Source organism: Equus asinus, chromosome 14 (genome assembly GCF_041296235.1).
Source record: "Equus asinus isolate D_3611 breed Donkey chromosome 14, EquAss-T2T_v2, whole genome shotgun sequence".
NCBI lineage: Eukaryota > Metazoa > Chordata > Mammalia > Perissodactyla > Equidae > Equus > Equus asinus.
This window is the reverse complement of record NC_091803.1, coordinates 46,930,491-46,948,227: the sequence shown is the minus strand read 5'-3', so window position 1 is coordinate 46,948,227 and position 17,737 is coordinate 46,930,491. Positions and strand designations below refer to the sequence as shown.

At 55.0% G+C, this 17,737-nt stretch overlaps 7 non-coding genes across 7 annotated transcripts; 5 read left to right on the top strand and 2 right to left on the bottom strand.

The window, feature by feature from the left end:
- The first annotated feature begins 584 nt into the window (after positions 1–584).
- TRNAK-CUU (transfer RNA lysine (anticodon CUU)) lies at positions 585–657 on the top strand. Its single transcript has one exon. It is a non-coding gene; the product is annotated as a tRNA-Lys (tRNA).
- Positions 658–3,262: 2,605 nt separating this feature from the next.
- On the bottom strand, positions 3,263–3,334 carry TRNAP-UGG (transfer RNA proline (anticodon UGG)). The gene has a single exon. It is a non-coding gene; the product is annotated as a tRNA-Pro (tRNA).
- A 1,250-nt stretch (positions 3,335–4,584) lies between these two features.
- On the top strand, positions 4,585–4,657 carry TRNAK-CUU (transfer RNA lysine (anticodon CUU)). Its single transcript has one exon. It is a non-coding gene; the product is annotated as a tRNA-Lys (tRNA).
- Positions 4,658–7,605: 2,948 nt separating this feature from the next.
- On the top strand, positions 7,606–7,677 carry TRNAP-CGG (transfer RNA proline (anticodon CGG)). The gene has a single exon. It is a non-coding gene; the product is annotated as a tRNA-Pro (tRNA).
- Positions 7,678–12,077: 4,400 nt separating this feature from the next.
- On the bottom strand, positions 12,078–12,150 carry TRNAR-CCU (transfer RNA arginine (anticodon CCU)). Its single transcript has one exon. It is a non-coding gene; the product is annotated as a tRNA-Arg (tRNA).
- A 1,186-nt stretch (positions 12,151–13,336) lies between these two features.
- On the top strand, positions 13,337–13,409 carry TRNAK-CUU (transfer RNA lysine (anticodon CUU)). Its single transcript has one exon. It is a non-coding gene; the product is annotated as a tRNA-Lys (tRNA).
- Positions 13,410–16,702: 3,293 nt separating this feature from the next.
- Positions 16,703–16,775, top strand: TRNAK-CUU (transfer RNA lysine (anticodon CUU)). The gene has a single exon. It is a non-coding gene; the product is annotated as a tRNA-Lys (tRNA).
- Positions 16,776–17,737: the final 962 nt, after the last annotated feature.

Below are 17,737 nucleotides of genomic sequence, written 5' to 3'. Positions count from 1 at the left end.
AAGGACCCTTGCCTGGGACAAAGAAAAATGACCCGCAAGCCCTCCTCACTTGGGGCTTCAAGGGCCTCTCTGCTCACCCTGTACATAGGTCAGAGGGGAGCGGGAGGGGGCTGATTCTTTGGGTCATTTTAAACGAAGTGGAGCCATAAACAGGCCAGCCCAATATCGAGCAAGGATTTGGGGTTAGACTATCAGAGGGGGCGTGGACGCAGGCTCCTCTGAGCTGTGCTTGGGCCCTGGAGAGGAGTTGTTCCTTGCCACCCGCACCCCACAAGGACCACCCCGAGAGGCTCCAACCCAGGGCTGTGGCTAATGGCCCCAGCCCACAAATTCCACTTTAACCCCGAGGTTAAAGGATTCCTTCCGCCAACAAACAGCTGAGAATGAGGAGTCGCCGGTCCAAGGGGTCCAGAGTCCGGAGCTGCGACTGCGCCCGGCTGCCTGAAAGCCCAGAGGGCAGACCCTGGGGACAGCCACGCCTCTTTTGCGTGGCTCGCCCCTGGCGGGAGGCACCTTGACTGGTTTTTGCAGCACCTGCCTTTCTGACTCTGAGCAGCAGGGTGGTGAGTGCCACAGATGCCTGCGCCCGGCTAGCTCAGTCGGTAGAGCATGAGACTCTTAATCTCAGGGTCGTGGGTTCGAGCCCCACGTTGGGCGCATAGTTTTGACTGATAAAGAGGCCGTACAGCGACACAACAGAAACGAAATATTTCGTAAATTAACCATTTCCACAGGCTTTTAATGATATAGGCCAGTCGTAGATGCTTGGAGTGAGACTTCTGCGTAGCGTTATGGTTCCCTGAAGCTTCAAACGGACTCGGGACGCAGACGTCACTCTCCACCTTGAGCCAAGCAATTTCAATATTCACGCCCGCCAACCACCCTTTGAATACTCAGCCCAAGAAGGCGCCCAGCAGCTTAAACTGAGTAAACCGAGAACACCCTGCACGGTTACGTTTGACTGGGGAACAAAATTCACACCCAGAGCGCCGGGAACTCCATGGCGCACACCCCCAGGACTGTGTCTGTGTCAAGGGGATTGATGGGGGCGACTCTCCAGGTCCCAAGCGGAGCTGGGACAGAGGCAAGGGGAGCCCCAGAGGGAGGCTGCGACGCAAGCCCACCGCAGTGCCTGAGAAGGGACTGTCAGAATTTCCCTCTCCTACCCCCATCCGGAAGTCAGTGGCCTCTCAGCCTTGCTCCACTCTCCCCGCTAAAAGGGAAACGGACTCCGACATTTCATTTCCCACTTGGGGGAAAGGGAGGTGGAGGGTCTATGGTTTCCATCGGCTGATTGTCTTCTGTTTTCCTTCAACAGTTGAGGTTGTTAAAAGGCCAGGTTCAATGTTTATTAGGACCAGATTGTCTTTCTTTTTTGGTGGGAACTGAGGCTCAGAGAAATGCCAGAGCTGTCCCTGCCCCTCCTCTGGACCCTTCCAACTCCAGGTCCCGGGACTATGGCTGGGACTCAGGCCAGATGTTCCCCACATTTCTCCCTTCAGGGCACCCGTAGTCTCAGCAATTTTTCCTGGTGTTCTTAGGGTAAAAGAAACAACAGTTCAATTCACAGGGTAGTTAGGTCCGAACACCTTAGTAGCTTTGGGGGAAAAAAAGGTCTTACCAACTCGGTGCCTGTAATGGTTTCCTGTGGTGGCCATAGCCAATTACCACAATCTGGGAGATTTAAAACAACAGAAATGTATTTCTCTCACAGTTCTGGAGGCCAGAAGTCCAAAGTCGAGGTCCCAGCCAGCCGCTTTTTCTACACTCTTTATAGCATTTAGGGAAGAAGGCATCCTTGCTTCTTCCGGCTGCTGGTGGCTCCTGACCGCCTTGGCTCATAGACCCTCCATCGCAGTCTCTGCCTCTGTTATCACACGGCCTTCTGCCCTCCGTGAGCCTCTGCGCTTCACGTGGTCTTTTTATAAAGACACCTGTCATTGGGTTAGGGCCCACATACTCCAGTAGGATCACACCTTAACTGACTATATGTGCAAAGACCCCACCTGCTGAGGTTCTGGTGGCCATAAGTGTTAGGAGGACACCATTCAACCCAGTACAGTACCTTTTTGAAAAAAATAATCCTTTATATTCCTTTTAAGTGAAAATAAATATTTTCTAATCAGATACGTGCACTTGATGGGCCCCATCCAGCTTCTCCAACCTTGGAATCAGACTGGATCCTGCTACTGCCACTTCCTGTTCCACATCCATTTTCCTGCAGTGTTTGCTCTTTATCACAGAAACCGCTGAAAACCCAGCTTAGCACAAATATAGCATCATGAAAAGTTGAAACTGAACTGCCTTGAGCTATGGCGTCTGCCGGATGTTGAGTATTGCTGTTTCCCTCAATACTTGAAAATGTCCCTGGAAATTTAAAAATATTGTAAAGTGCCTCCACACACAGTTTGGGGACCATAGAACTAGGTCAAAAGCGTTGCCCTGAGTATAAGAGTCATGTGCTTTAGGAACAGAAGCAGCTGGCATCAGAGGGTGCTCATGCTGGTGGCTCCTTGGCAGGGGTTTGGGGGTGATTGTTCCAGAGGTGGCTGCACCCTGAGCCCAGTCCCACCCTGAGGCCCTGTCTGTCTGAGTGACACCGTGACCCAGCAAGCCAAGCCCAAGCTCTTAGCTATCCCCAACACTGAGGGCTCAAGACCTCAGGCCTGCCGGAGGTGTCCCTCCCTCTTGGTCCGCAAAGACATCACAGCCAGGCCCCACACTGCCTACTTCAGCAAAGGAGGCCTCTCAGGATTGAATTTGGGACCTCTCACATCTAAAGCAAGCAAAACATCCTGAGGCCAAAAGAGTCCCTTCAGCCGGTGGTCCTTGGTGATTCCCACTTCTGCTCTCCCTCACTTGAGGCACAGTCTGGATTCCCCTCTGTGGGTGAGACAGGCAGGGGTGACCCCTCATCTCTGGGATCTGGGATGCCAACTCTTCTCTTCATCTTGTTTGAAGACCACTTTTCTGGGGTGCCCCCGATGCTGGGGGCCCTTCCACTTCCCCCCGCCCTAGAACACTGGGACCTGCGTCCAGGGAAACACCCATCTCTCCTTGCTCCACCTCATGCATGGGGACATTTGGCTAAGCAGAGGTGAGGGCAGGCCCAGGCCAAACCCAAGCACCAGAAGATCTTGCAGTCGCTGTCATGTGTTGGGCTGGGCCCTAGAATGACAGGTCCAGGCCCCTTCCTGGCCCTGGGTCCCCTTGGGTTGGGACAACCTGACCATCCTGAGAAGGAAAAATGGCTGAAGCAGCGGGGCTCGTCCGGGATTTGAACCCGGGACCTCTCGCACCCAAAGCGAGAATCATACCCCTAGACCAACGAGCCAGCGCTGCTTTACTGTCTGTCCTTCATTCTGTCCACTTGCTCCCCCCGTGCTCAGCTGGGGCAGTGTCCCAGATGCCCGCCCGAGGGGAGGGGCATGTGGCGGGAGGATTCTGCTCAGTTTCCGGAGAGGGGTGAGGTTCCACACTGCGGGTCTCTGAGTTCAGGGGTCGATCCTCCGGCCCAGGCTGAGGCGCGGGGACTTGGGCTGCCGCGGAGCTGTGTGCGGCTCCAGGACCGCATGGGGGTTCCCTGTGAGACCCAAACCCGAGAATAAGGCGTTCAGCCCAACCAACTGGCCAGCCCCGGCCAAGCGCCTAGGGTCAAGCCGGAGTCGGGGCAGACCCAGGGTCTCCTATCGTCGCCCATGCCCGCCCTCCCTTGGGCGCGGTCCCCAAAGCCCCCGCGCGGCTCTGGATCCCATGAAATTCCTTTCCTTGTCCCGGCACTGTCGACAGCCCTTCCCCCGCAGAGACATCCCTGGGCTGGACAGACGCTCGGGGCCTCGGGGCGCCATGCTTGTCCTCCCTCATGGACGGGCGAAGGTTCCAGAAGCCGACTGGAAAGGACGAAGGTGCGACCCTGCGCCCCACCCCCGGGGTGCTGGGTCTTCCCCATTCATGCCACGCTGCCCGCCCTAGAGCAGGGAGTTGGGTGGGGTAGGGTGGAGGGTATTCGAGGCCGGACGCAGGAGGAGGAGACGTTGAGAGTTTGCAGGTGACACTCATCTGGGATTTGGACCCAGGAGCTCTCGTAGGCCTGGATTACCAGTCTCCTAGGAGCCGCTATAGAGACGGACGCCTCGTGCCACCTATCTCTAGTGACCATGACCCCTGTGACCCTGCTCTCTGGTCTGCAAGAGGCTTCCCATCTCCCGGGAGGGAGGCACGGTTTGGGGCAGCTTCGGTTCCACCCCAGAGCTGGGGGAAGAAAGCGGTTTAACCTGCAGCCTCCTGCGTCCGGCCCCGTGGACGCGAGTGTGGGGCTTCGTGGGCTCGGTGCCAGCAGACCCGGGCCTCCCAGCGCGGCCGCGCCCCTGGGCCTCCGTCTGCGTCTGCGTGCCTCCTTCCCTGCCCACTTCTCTGAATTTCGGGCCAGGCGTCCTGCTCTCTTGCAGCTTCCAATCCTGAGGCTCCTGGGCAGTTTCCAGGAGGAAGGCAGAAGGCGTGCTGCAGACAGCGCTGGCCTTGGGGCGGTTTTCTTCCTGTCCTAGGGTGCCTCACTTTGCCCTTGAGGGATATCACGGGAAAGCTGCCCGGCTAGCTCAGTCGGTAGAGCATGAGACTCTTAATCTCAGGGTCGTGGGTTCGAGCCCCACGTTGGGCGTGGCTTTTGTCAAAGGATTCAGCTGGTGCTCTGGTCCTCACCAAGACAAGCACTCACCGAGTCCAAACACAGCTGGAATTTCAGGGGCCAACCCCATGAGGGGACCCATTGACCAAATTCCAGGACCTTGATCCTGCTGCTCTCTGAGTTAGGGTTACAGACAACCGTGGAGCTGCGGGGAATGCTGGTACTTTGGTAAAGGAAGGACAAAACCATCCAGCCTTGAGAAGACTGGGGGGCGGGGGCGGCTCTCACAGGGTGACGGGGAGTAAGGGCAGGTTGCTCAAGGAAGAGCCCAGTCCCCATGGACATGAGTTGCATTTGCATTTTGGGATTTTAGCGTGTTTCCTATTGTCCAAGGATGCCTGAGCAGGGCTAACATCCCTCTGGGGAGTCCCTCGTGCAGTTGAGTAATCTCACACAGCATACTCAGATGCCTTCCTACCCCCAATGGATGCGCATGTTTCTTAACTATTTGGGGGAGACTAGGGCTGCCCAGTTGTCAGGCTCCTTGGGGTGGATATAAGCCTTTGACCTAACTCCTTGGGGCTCCCTGGGGTGGGGAGTGTAGTCGTAAACTAAATAAAAAGGAGCGAGGTCCCCCTGCCTCCTGATCCTGGGCTTCTGAGTTCACTAGAGACCCAAGGGGTGCAATTCCCCCCTCTCCCCAATTCCCTCACAAGAGCAGGGAATTCCATCATCCAAAGATTGCCTCCACTGACAGTCAAAGACCAAGGAGAGCCTGCCAGCAGGACCTTCCTCCCAACACAGTCTTTCCCAGCTGGGACGCAGGGCAAGGCTCTGGTTTTCTGGGTTTTCCAAGACACCAGGTGGCAGGGATGGGTGGAGGGAGGGGCCAGCGGTGGCAATGGGGGCATGGCAGACATACCAGCCCTCATGCTCAGAGTCCACTGGGGAAGGGAACAGGAGTTTTTTCTCCCAGGAGGGTCTCTCTGCTCATTTCTGGACTGAGAGAAGAAACTCTGACCCCCTTCCTTTAGCCCTAGCTCAGAACTTCTTCCCCTCCCCCAGGAGACCCATTCCCAGGGCTGGAGGGGTGAAGAGGTCCAAGGGCAGCTGGGAAGTTCAGTGAAGAAAGAAGGGCCCAGTTCAGCTGAGATCGTGGATCATGGCGAGAACTCAATATACTCCACAGTCCCCAGCCAACTCAGGGGGCAGGGCACTAGGCCCTTGACCCTCTGTTCTTGCAGAAAATCAGGGCTGTAGAAGTCAAAACAGGGCTCAGTCATTACTTCCTCCGTGTTTGGGCAAAGGCCCTTGCTACGGCACTGGGCTGTGGAAAGCTGGGATGTTTCCAGGTCTGAGAGTACAGCCTCCCAGGTGACACCCCAGTCCCTCCAAAATGCCTGATGGAGCCGTAGCCAGCCAAGGTATGTCCTTGGAGCAGGATTCAAACCTAGATCTCAGAGGCTTTAGAGTGGCTTTGGGTACATTCCCCAGAAGTGACAGGGGTGGAGGTGATGAGATAGAGGAAATCAGATCAGAGGCCGGGACACCTGGTTCCAGGCACTGCACCAACTGCAGGTCCTGATGGAGAGGCATCGTTTCTTCAGTCTCTGGTCAGAGTTTGTACCCCACCCACCCAGAGGATGCTGGCTCATGGGGCCTTTCAAGCATGACCCTGTGTCACATGGGTACTTTGGGAAGGGAAGTGGGGGTCACTTATGTCCTTGGCCTCTGAGGGTTGCAGAACCAGGGGTGACTTGGGGGTTGGTGCCCCCTCTTCTGTCTCATATTAGCCAACCAGAACATTTCCCAAAGAGGGGGTTAGGGAGAAAGGACCATCACTTCCATTGCATGATTGTCTTTGGAGCTGGATTTATTCCAGGAATGCAAGGTTGGTTTTATGTTTAAGAAAATTTGTCAAAGTAACTTTTCATGTTAATGGAATAGAAAAGAAAAGTCACATGATCTTCATAAATGTTTGGAAAAACATGATGCAATTCACACGTGTATTAATCACAGTTTTTATTTTCTGTATTTTACAATGGTTTGACATCTTGGAGGGCTTTGCTGGCTGGGGGTGGGGGAGTGGGGGGGACTGCCCTTCCCAGGGCTAGCTAAATCCTAGAGACAGTAAACAATTTGCCTGCTAACATGCCTTTCATATGCAAACCAACCAATCCCCACCGACCTCCTTATCTGACTCATACACCAGGTCAATATTGCCCTGCCCTAAACCACCCAGGGCCGGGAACCAGACCACTAGACACAGCCCCTAAGCCCCAAAGCCCACTGAATTATTCAACTAGCCAGTCCTAAACTGTTTACCTGCTCTGCCTTGCCTTTTCCATGGACACTTTTGCTCAGAACCTCAGAAGGCTCCCGAGGGGGTCGCTGCCCAACCCACCTCGCTTTGGGGATCAACAGAGAGAACCCGAGTCCTCTAAGGGCGCTTCCTTTTCCCGTGACAAGACCGACACCTAAAATGGAACTGTCACCTCCTCCTTCTTCCCCTTCTCCTTATTCTCAAGAGATTTGAGCGTGCAGGTCCCGTCTAAGGGGACCAGGACCTAGTCAATGCTAGTCCCCTGCTCCTGCCTGCTCCCCAGCCACAACCCACAGCGCCCACAGCCGTCACAGCCTGAGGCCTCGGGTTCCCCTGGAGAGCAAGTGCTCTTCCTCCAAAGTGCCTTCCAGCTTTTCCAAGCCCTCATCCCCCCTCCACATTTCTGCTCCCCACTCCCCTGGAGCAGGAATCCTTCCCCAGCTCAGGAATGGTCCCAGCTCAGCAGACCCTTCTTCCTGGGAATGCACTGCTCTGCCCCTGCCACCCTGTGTCCCCGGGGTCTCCTCACTTCGATCCCAGCGCTCTGCCCAGGGCCAGACTGGGAGGAGAGCTCAGCCCACTTCGGAATGACTCCAGTCGCACGGGGATGGGTAAGGACAGTTGTGGAGGAAGCGTTAATGACAGCCCCCGTGCGGGAGGCTCGTTGGTCTAGGGGTATGATTCTCGCTTCGGGTGCGAGAGGTCCCGGGTTCAAATCCCGGACGAGCCCAGCTCTCAGACACCTGTTTTCCATTATTTTAGGTGCGAGCGTCGAGCGCCATGTCTGGAGCCCCATCTGGCCGTGCTCCTCTGCTGCAAGGGACCAGCAACGCCCGGCACTGACCCGGCCTCGCGCCCTCCCTCTCCTCCCCAGCCCCGGGGCCTGACCGCACAGGTCTGGGCGGGCTCGGACCTTGGGCCTGGGGGCGAGAGGCAGGGGCTGCGTGGGTCCCGGGGGGCCCTTGGACGCCCCTCCGCGTTGGTCCCGGATCAGCGAACCCCTCTGCCCCTGCCGCCCCGGGTCCCCGAGGTCTCCCTGCTGAGACCCCAGCGCTCTGCCCAAGGCTGGGCTGGGAGGAGAGCTCAGCCCACTTCGGAGTGACCGGAGGCGCGCCGGGATGGGTGGGGACGGTTGTGGAGGAAGCGCTGGTGACAATTGCCACGCGGAGGGCTCGTTGGTCTAGGGGTGTGATTCTCTCTTTGGGTGCGCTGCCCCGGCAGGACACCTGTTTCCTCCGGCTGCTCCGATTGAGATGTGCTGCTTTAAACGTAAAATACACGTCGGATCTTGAAGACTCGTTGCAAGAAAAGTAAGATATTTCATTACTTGTTGAAATGATATTTTGGATATATTGGGTTAAGTAAAATATCACAATTAATTTTGCCTGTTTCTTTTTACTTCTTTCTTTTGAAGTGCTACTAGAAAATTTTAAATGGCAGATGTGGCTCATGTAGTAAGGGACCGCCCTGGGCCAGAGGCACGGCTCTTGTGGTGAGGGACAGAGGTCCTGGATCCCAATGCTGACCCAGCCCATAATTGAAAAAACTATCCCTTCCCCTTTATGGCCCGCAGCTGGGGCTGGGGGCATCACATCCCCCCACAGCGAAGGCTCTGGGCTCCAGACGAGACGTTTAGCTATGTAGGCCTTAATTTCACCGTCTGTTAAGGATGGCTCTGCTTCAGAACCATTTCTTTAAAAGACCGTCCATTCCCCCACTGCTTTGTGTGCAGATTTTTCACAAATCGAATCTGAGCACATTTGTTCTACCACCGCACCGCTTTGTTCCATAGTCTGTCTGCCCTTGTGCTCAAACCAACTTAGCTTTATGGTTAAGTCTTGATACGGAAGTGCGAATCTTCCAAATTTGTTTTGGTTACTGTTGGTTTTCTGCTCTTTCATATGTGTTAGAATCAGTTTGTCAATCTACACAGAAGCAGCGATCGGGATTTTGGCTGGGATAGCGTGGATTCTGCAGCATGGATTCTGCGGATCAGTTTGGGGTGATTTGACGTCGTTACAATATTGGATCTTCCAACCCATGAGCATGATGTATCCATTTATGAAGGTCTTCTTTAACTTATCGCCATAGTGTTTTATATTTTTCTGAGATAGATTTTGCACATCTTTCATTAGCATTTTTGCTAAGTGTTTGATGTTGTTGATGCTATTGTAAATTGTATCGTTTTGAATATAATTTTCTATTTTATGCAGATATGTAAAAATACAGTAAGTTTTTGCATATTAATCTTGGATTTAGTGACATTGTGGAGCTCACATATTATTTCTAATCTATAGAATTTTCTACATGTTCCAGCATGTCATCTGTGAATAATGGCAGTATTATTTATATCCAATTCTTATCTATACTTTTTGATTTTCTTGCCTTATTGCACTAAGACCTCCAATAAAGTGTTAAGTAGAAATATGATAGAAGGCATCCTTGTTTTCTTCCATAATTCACAATTCCAGAATAGTGCACAATTTAAGAGAAGTTTTCAGAATTCTTCCACTCAATGTTTGCCATCTTTTATTTCAATAGTTACCATTTGCCAGTTATTATTGCTGAGTAACACTCCCACAGTTAGCTGCAGAAGACAGCATTTTATTACACTCATCGATTCTGTGGGTCAGGAATTCAACAGGGAAGAGCAAGTATAACTTGTATCTGTTAAATTTGGGGCTTGGCTGGGAAGACTTGAAGTCTAGAAGCTTCTAGAGGCTCCTTTACTCATATGTCTGTCATATGAACTGAGATGAATCAAAGGAGGAGCTCAGCTGGGACTATGGAATGGAACATCCACATGTGGCCTCTCCATGTCACTTGGCCTTCCTTACAGCATGGAAGCTTCAGGTCATTTGAATTTCTTATCTGTCAACTTGGAACTCCCACTTACATGTTCTACAGAACAAGATGGAAGCTGCATCCCCCTTTGACCCAACCTTGGAGGTTCTACAGTGTCACTTCTGACATACATTATTGGAAGGAGCAATCGCAAGCCCATGGAGACTCAAGGGGAAGGGATACAGACCCCACTTTTCAGTGGAAAGAGTGTCAGAGAATTTGTGGTCATTTAAAGTTTTTTTTTTTTTTTTTTTGAGGAAGATTAGCCCTGAGCTAATATCTGCTGCCAATCCTCCTCTTTTTGCTGAGGAAGACTGGCCCTGAGCTAACATCTGTGCCCATTTTCCTCTACTTTATATGTGGGATGCCTGCCACAGCATGCCAAGCAGTGCCATGTCCACACCCAGGATCCAAACTGGTGAATCCTGGGCATGGGGCTCTGAATCTCAGAGTCTGGATTTGGAGCCCCACACTGGCTGATGTCTTTTTCCTGGGCTCATTACTCACAGCCCATCCCATCCTCCTGAACCTCAGAAGGGGTTCTCAGTTCCAAGCACCCAAATAAAGATGTGCACTGCCAATGCTCAGCCCATTTGTTGCCCAGAATTCTAGGGAATCACTAAGAAAATCAGCCACTGGCAGAAGCTGACCCCTCCCTGAGTTCCTTTTCCTGTTTATTTGCTGGCTGTGACACAAGGACCGGGTTGAGAGCCCCCAAGAGCAGTGCCACCCATCCCCAGGGAGGACGCAAACTCCTGCCCAACTCTTTCACAGCATTACTGGGGCTGGTGAAGTCCTGGAAACAATCGTGCACCCTCTCCTGTGTCGGATCCTCTCAAAATGACTTTACTCTGCTCAGGATAAAATGAACCAGGGGCAGGGGCCTGGAGCAGGTGTCTCGGGCCTAGGTCGTCTGTGAAGGTCTTTATGGTGTGGAGGGGGAAAGAGAAGACTCTCCCTAACCTAGGTATACACAGGAACTGGACCCAGTGGTTCACAGAAGCGCCAAATCTGAGGCGTCAACATCCGTGATTGGGGGATTGATGAGCCCTGAAGTCCACTCATCAACAGCGGTGTCTCTGAAAATCTAACATCCAAGGTGGGCTTGATTCTACGACCCCCAATCAGAGGACTTCTGGAGGTGTTAAAAAGTTGAGGGTGGGGAGTCAGACACTGACGGAGGTTGACGGAGGCATGGCTGGTCCTGGGATCTACCCTTCCAGGCACAGAGCTAGTCAATGCAGCCAGGAATGGATGAGGATTTCAGACCGGTAGACCCACGACATCTTATCTGGGTGTTCCCCCTCATCATCCTGGACCAGGGGTGAGGAAACCTGCCGCATCCCAGGGCTCCTATGGGCAGAGATGCGTGGGGCCCAGGCAGAGGTCCTGGGGAGTGTGGGAGAAGGATTGGGGTATACATTGACACGAGGAGGGGGATTGTACTCGGATCCACTCTATGAATGGGCTCCATGGTCGGTTTCAGACGAATTGGTCCCGAGGAGAGGAAAACACAAAGGCCACCCCACCCTCAAACCTGATTCAAATAAATCGTATTAATCGCACCATAATTGTGAGTTGCAATGTTCTGATTTCTCCCAGGATGAGCCATTCCATGCTTCTTTTGAAATATTAAAAATCAAATCATTTTCCTGCTTGCTCCTGGCCACCACTGGGGTCCAGCCCTACAGTGGACCCTGCATCTTTGAGATTTCTGCATCCTCTGCGCCGCACTCCACCAATCGGCAAATCCTGGGGACACAGCCCTGCTGAGGGAGCCCAGAGCCTGGTCCTAGTACAGCAGGCAAGGCCTTTATGTGGAAGAAGTTTTCCCAGGTGGCTGGTTGTCACGCTTCTTAATGAAGAGAGCCGCCAGGGAAGAATGCTGCTCCTCCGAGGAGTTGTGAGGTTTGGGGGAAAGGAGTCTCAGATGCAGTTGGTCCAGGGATTAGGACCAACCCACCCACCCCCTTCCCGGGAAGGATCACAGGGCTGAGGGGTGGTGGCTCAGAAAAAGCTCCACCCTCACTCCCACCTTATCAGCACCATAGCCGGCTGAGGGTAGGTGCGCTGTGAGACGCCCCTCACCCCCCAGCTAGCCCCGGTGGACTCCCTCCCCCGTGTCCGCCCCGGGTGGTCCCAGCTCCCTTCGCTCCTCGTCTAAACGGGTGTAAAGAACACCCATTCCCTGATCTCGGGAGTCCTAGAAGGTGCAGCTCTCCGTCGGGGCTGATAACGGTCTTTGGCGACAGAAACCAGCACAGGAGCGCCAAAATATACCTGCCCTACCCCGGATGGGACTCGAACCCACAATCCCTGGCTTAGGAGGCCAGTGCCTTCTCCATTAGGCCACCGGGGCACGCCCCCAGAGCGCGGGCTTCCCTTGCAGGACCGCCCCCCACACACTACCGCGCGCGGAACCTGCAGGGACCACCCGGCGTCCTGCCACGCCCTTGGCGCCGAAGGGGCCCCGCGTTCAGGGCAAGGGCTGTTCGAGCCTTTTGCAGTGCTGGCTCCTTTGTTTGGGGCCCAGCGCAGGCGTGGAGCAGTGGCGCCCCGGCGCCCCGGCCGTCGGGTCCCGGCGCCTCCCCAGCTCCGCGGCCGCGCGTCCCCGCCGCGCCCGGTGCGGGCGGAGGAGGGAGCCGGGGGCTCGCGGAACCTGCCGTGCGCGTGCATCGCTGGGAATGAACCCCGGACTCCGGAACCCCGAGTTGAACTCACTCTCCCCTTCATAGTATCGGACCGAAATTTCCCCCAGGTCCCCTCCCCCGAGGCGGGGGATCTGGCCTCTGTCCCAGAGGGGCGAGTCAGGGTCACCGAGGACCGGATCCGTCAACTTCGTTCTGGCTCTTTGATTTGAGGGTATAGAGCTTGCTCGGGGGACGACGGGCACTGCGCCCGAGTCTCGGGGGCCCCCAAGTTTTCAGACCCTGTTGGTTTCAGGTGGGACAAGGCAGGAAGGCTCCGAAGCACCCCGGGCAGAGGCGTCCCATCCTATCTCGCCTGTCAGTGCCAGCACAGGGCTGGCGGTCACTGCGGACTTTTCCTGCCGGGGAGAAGTGTCCCTAACCCTCCACTCGTCCGGGCTGGAGGCGCGGAGGGGGCAGCGGGACCTGGGTGGGAAAGATAGCCGGACCTGCGGACAAGGAACTTGGCGCGGGAGCGCTGGGAACCTCCGTACTCGCCCTTGGACCCGCGCTGCCCCTTGTCCCACGACAACGCCCCTGGGGCTCCGACCCAGGACCCAGGTCTGTGCTAAGAAGAGAGAGGCGCCTGCATCTCCTCGGATCCCAGGCGCTGGGGCTGCGGGCTCTGCAACCCGAGACACCAAACTGCCCTACCTGAGCCGCGAAGGCCTGTCTGACGTCGGCGGGGAAGGGGCCCTGGTTCCTCTGCCGGGGCGGATCCGGCGAGTCATCTACGGTCCAGGGACTGGAACCCTGGCCCTGTTCTCGGTTTCCTCTGGTCGCAGTCCTAGAACTTCTGCAGCCAAATCCTCTGAGACCTCAGGTCAAAGGACAGAGTGCCAGACCAGGGTACTCATCGCCCGGCTAGCTCAGTCGGTAGAGCATGAGACTCTTAATCTCAGGGTCGTGGGTTCGAGCCCCACGTTGGGCGGGGTTCACGTTTTGGCCTTTAGCAGGCTTTGGACAGCTCCTGTTCCTGTTTAGAGAGACCTTCCCCAGAAAACAAACCCCAGGCTCCTCATCCTAGGAGAAGGAGGGAACACCATAATTGGTGTGATTTTCTCTGGGGGAGACATCCAGGGGCACCCCCTCTACCTTTGGAGATTTATGGGGGACCGGGGTGGGGTGTTAAGCAAAGAAAGTCAGAACTAGTCCTGGAGAGGCAGGTCCCCCAAGGTACAGTCTGGGTCCTGCCCCTATAAGACTGGGTCTCCCCACCTCACTCATATCCTTGGGTCGGTGGGTCCGGCCCCCTACACCCCTCACATTAAGTGAGACTCCCGTCCCACACCTCTATGGGTGGGTGAAAGGTTTGCCATACCATGGGGTAGGCTCAAGTGGGGGTGCTGGAGGGGAAAGCACCCAAATCATGGGTCTGGGAACTCAGAGGGAGAGAGGATCTGTCTCGGAAGGAGGGCAGTGGGCAGGGGACCAGGCGCAAAGGGGACACCGACCCAGGAGGCAGGGTCCTAACATCCCATTGTCCCACCGACTGGGTCTGCTGTAACACCCCTGCTCCTGCCTGAGGAACAGGCTTGGATTTCGCACCTCCCTGAGTCTCCTCAACTGCCACTCCCTTCTCTGCAAGCAAAGGGCCCCAGGGCAGCCTCCGACCCCAAAGCCCCTGTGGAAGGAATGGGCCAATCTGCTCCTCCGGTTCCCCCTGGGCCCTGAGCTTCTGTCTGCCAGAGCCTCCCCGGTACAGCAGGGACCCGCACTGGAGGCCCCCACAGTGTGGGAACCAAGTGGAAGGGGTGAGGCCCCTCCCTGGTCCGCTTGCCTCTAGGGCCAGGCTCTGCTTCCTCTTGAGATTTCCCTCCCCCTCCCCCCGCTGAGGCTCTTATCCCAGGGACAGGCCTGAATGCCTGGATCTGCGGGTTTAAATGAGGCCTCCACCCAGACAGTCTAGGCTCCCCACTTGAACAAATCTTGCCACCCTGTAGTGAGGCCCAGACCAATCTGGGAGGCATAAAATAAAATAACCCAGACGATACCCCAAGATGTGGCCTCCTTGTCTTTTCCAGACATGTTCTGTTCAGACCCACAAGAGAGTGCTGCCCCCCCCCCCCCCCCGCAAAAGCCCTCTGCAACACCCTTGATGTGGGCTCGGGAAGCTGAGGAGTCGAAAGAAAGATTTCTTGGACTCTCAAGGTCTGGCAGTAGTGCTCCTTTATTCAGAGAATAGCATGGAGTAGCATGGAATCAGGACCCGTGGGCAGTGAAGAGCTGCAATGGGTTGAGGGTAGGGATAAATTTATAAGGCATAAGTATGTGAGTTATTTCTTTGCAAGACCAAGGAAAGATTATGTAAAAAAAATCATTAAAATGTTATCAGTGCAGGTGAGGTCTGGTTATCAGGTGGTCCTATAACTTTGGATATGAATCAGGTCAGGTCAGGACAGGACGTCCTATGCTTCTTGGAGGAGGATATAGATCGGTATGTAGGCCAGGACGCCTTGGGCTTCTCTCCCTGGGGCAGCCTTGATCTGTATCACCCTGGCCCTGCAGGGATGGAAAGAGGGAGCCAGGAGCCCAGATGATGGCGAGTACAGGGAATAAGGAACAGGCATGTTTAAAATTAAGCCCAACCCCAGAATCAAGGGCCAATTTCTGGGGCCTTCTGCCCTCCCCTCCCAAATGCAGGTAGCCCCACTCTCTCTGCACCCACCTTCCCTGCACAAGCTTGGTGGTGCTTCTCTCCAGGACCCTTCCAGCATCAAGGAGACCCTGTCCCCATTCACAGCCTTACTGTAGCTGTGGTCCCATGGGCGGGTTGGTACTCACTGTACCCCCAGCCTCAGCTCGAGGCCTGGCTCAGCCAGTGATTGGAAGAATGGACAGCTACAGGCCCCACAGAACCAGGCGGCAAGACTACTTCTTTCCGTGGAAGGAAGAGAGGCAGGTGAAGTAAGTGACCGTGATGGATTCTTAATCCAGGTGTGTGAGACTCACTTTGGGAGTGCGAAGTCCTGGATTCATATCCCTGACAAGCCCTTCCCTCGCACACAGGACATATTTGTGGTGTGGGTCCCAATTCTGAGTTCCTTTATGATGTGAGAGAGCAAAGGGGTGGAGAGAGGGAGGTCCTGGAGCCCAAGCCCCACCCTCTTTCCTTGCTCAGGTCTCACTTTGGGACATTGTGGACGCAGAGCTGACCTCTGTCCCCGTTCCACACATCCACATTCCTTTCACAGTGTCCATCCCTGAACCTCAGCCTCTGGGAAACTGTGTGCTTCCTGGAGAGATCCTGCGCTAGGAAATTTCCATGCCCAAGTGGCTTGTAGTCTGGGGTCTTGAGTCTCCCTCTAAATATGAAAGGTCCAGGACACAAATCCTGGGCAGTTCTTTAGGGCTGGGGGAGGGAGACAAGGCCAGGCTCCTCTATTTCCCATCTGGACTTCACAGATACGGACCCATAAAGCCTGGACTCTCAAGGACCTCAGCTTATCCATCTGGAAAGTGGCAATAATAGTAGCTCATGCCTCAAAGATTTGTTAGGGATATTAAATTACTTATTATTTATTTTTTGGGGAGCAAAGCATTTAGAACAGTGCCTCGACTGCAGCATTAACTCCTGCCTGAGTTTCTAGCCTGCCTGCCCACCCCAGCCCACCCAGCCAATGTCCCCAAGCCGGGCAACTCTGGGCTGGCAGAAGCCCAGGCTTTCTTTCCAAGGCCCCTTCTCAATTCCCTGAGCCCCTCCTGGCTCCTTACCTCACAATCCTCTGGAACTCTTTCAGTAGGAACCCAAACAGTCCCTTGTCCCTAACTGGCAGATCCTGGCGCTGTGCCACTCCCTCCAAGGGCCTACTCATGCCAGGTAACCCGGCTCGACTCTGAGTCCAAGTTCAGAAAGCTATTTTGAGGGAACAAGGAATCGATGGGCCGGGCCTGCTTTCCATCGCCCTGAGGAAGAGGTTCCCATATCCCCGGAGGGGGCTCAAGCTGACGCATCCACTGTCTGCCGTCTCAGGATGGTGCCAGGACTGGGGATGTCAATGGATGGGCCTTGGGCCACATCAAGGCCCAGAGAAGGACCAGGATCCAACTCAGCACTCGGCACCATTGAGGGTCTCGGGCTACATCTGCCCTTTGTGGTGAGGGTTGAGGGAGGTGTGTGCAGTTAAAAACATTGTCCACGGTGAAGTCCAGATCCCCACATCACCCTGACCTGAGACTCCTCCTCTTTCACTGAGAGAGTCAGCAAAAAATGGTCGTGTGGCTGCCCGGCTAGCTCAGTCGGTAGAGCATGAGACTCTTAATCTCAGGGTCGTGGGTTCGAGCCCCACGTCGGGCGAGCCTTTTGTTGTCAGTTGTAAGCCATGAAGGCACTGAGGATTCTGGTCACACATAAAAAGTGCGCTGTTTGGGTCACAAACAGAAAGTTGATAAAAGCAGATATCTGTCCACTCCGGGAAACTATGCTGCGGTGTCTGCCCCTTGTACCAGCATCCGCCTCCCAGCGGGACTTCTGGGCCCCCGCTCCTGGAGAGCCAGGAGAGTAGCAGTTAAGCCACTCACACCCAGAACAAGGCAAGAACCAATGCCGTTTAAAGCCCACGCGGAGGGCTTCCTCGCTCTTTGTTAGCAAAGGCCCTGGAAATGAATCCCACAAGGGTTTTCCTCCTCGGGAAACACAGCAGAGCTGTCCCCAACTAAAAAACAAGAAAGTCTGAAAACCTGGTCTCCTCCGAGGTTTGACCGTCTTGCACCCTAAGCAAGAACCAGGTGCTGCTGGACCAATGAGTCACCCACGGAAACTCCTTTTGCTGCCAACCTCTAGCTCAGAAACACTGTCCGGACTCCAATCCCCATGGTCCCCATGGGGTCGTCTTGGGGGAGAGTTTGATTCAGATATCGACCAAGTAGACGGCTACAGGGGTCGCCATGTTCAGTAGTTTAGAGGTTCCAGTGTCTGCTTCGTCCACGCCCCTCTAAATTAGAGGGCTCCAGCCCAAGGAGGTAGGCCCCGTAGTTTGGGGATAGAACATCGGTTCTGGTGTGGGATCGCTTGCGGGCGAGCTGTGCTCCCCGGTAGGTCACCCCGGGCACGGCTGCGATTCTCCTTCCTCCGCTGGAGCTCAGCCTGGGCGGGAGACCACCCTCCTCCGCCGTAATGGGGAAGCGGTGGTTCCGGGGCCTCCGAGAACGGCAGCTGCGCGGAATCTTCCTCCAGTAGGACCAGCTCAGGCAGCACGAGGAGGGGATAATGATTAACTTGTTGATTTATCCGGCAATACTGACCTTCAGCCTGAAACC